The sequence below is a fragment of the Arachis ipaensis genome, chromosome B1 (genome assembly GCF_059453495.1).
Source record: "Arachis ipaensis isolate K30076 ecotype BB chromosome B1, ASM5945349v1, whole genome shotgun sequence".
Classification (NCBI taxonomy): Eukaryota; Viridiplantae; Streptophyta; class Magnoliopsida; order Fabales; family Fabaceae; genus Arachis; species Arachis ipaensis.
Window position 1 is genome coordinate 91,367,349 of NC_142436.1, and position 922 is coordinate 91,368,270.

Below are 922 nucleotides of genomic sequence, written 5' to 3' on the forward strand. Positions count from 1 at the left end.
CTCTGACGTAGAGAGTTCCATCTTTTCTTGTCTTCTGTTTGTTTATGCGCAGGAACAGAGACAAGGAACATCTCTTAAACTTTGATCATGAACCTAAAAGAACTTTCAGGTGGCATTTGCAACAAGCAAGACTTTACAAGGCTGTAGAATCCACTATGGATCATAATAATGCTGTTAATGCCAATGTGACAAATCTGAATGAGAATGAGCAACAAAGGAGAGTGCTTGGCTCTTACTTTACTCCTACTACAGATCTTTATGGAAAAAGCATTGTGGTGCCTCCTATAGCTGCGAACAACTTTAAGTTGAAGCCACAATTGGTCACCCTGGTGCAACAGAACTGCCAGTATCATGGTCTTCCCCACGAAGACCCAAATCAATTTATTTCTAATTTTCTGCAGATTTGTGATACTGTGAAGACAAATGGAGTGAACCTAGAGGTGTACAAACTCATGCTCTTCCCACTTGCTCTGAGGGATGGAGCAAAGCTATGGCTAAATTCCCAACCCAAGGAAAGTTTAGATACTTGGGACAAGGTGGTTACTGAGTTTCTTACTAAATTTTTCCCACCAAAGAAGCTGACTAAGCTTAGGGTGGATGTTCAGACCTTTAGGCAAAAGGATGGTGAAACTCTCTATGAAGCTTGGGAGAGATACAAGCTACTGATTAAGCAATGCCCTCTGGACATATTCTCTAAATGGACCTAACTAGATATCTTTTATGAAGGCCTGGGTGAAATGTCCAAGATGTTCTTAGATAATTCTGCAGGTGGTTCATTGCACAAAAAGAAGACACCGGAGGAGACTATTGAGCTGATTGAGAAGAAGGGTGTTATGGAAGTAGAAGCTCTTAATGCTATTCTTGCTCAGAACAAGCTTATGTCTCAGCAAATAAATCTACTTACTCAGCGGATGGGTGGCAT

At 41.1% G+C, this 922-nt stretch overlaps 1 non-coding gene across 1 annotated transcript; it reads right to left on the reverse strand.

Moving 5' to 3' along the window:
• Positions 1-584: 584 nt before the first annotated feature.
• Positions 585-691, reverse strand: LOC148577453 (small nucleolar RNA R71). Its single transcript, XR_015904294.1, has one exon. It is a non-coding gene; the product is annotated as a small nucleolar RNA R71 (small nucleolar RNA).
• Positions 692-922: the final 231 nt, after the last annotated feature.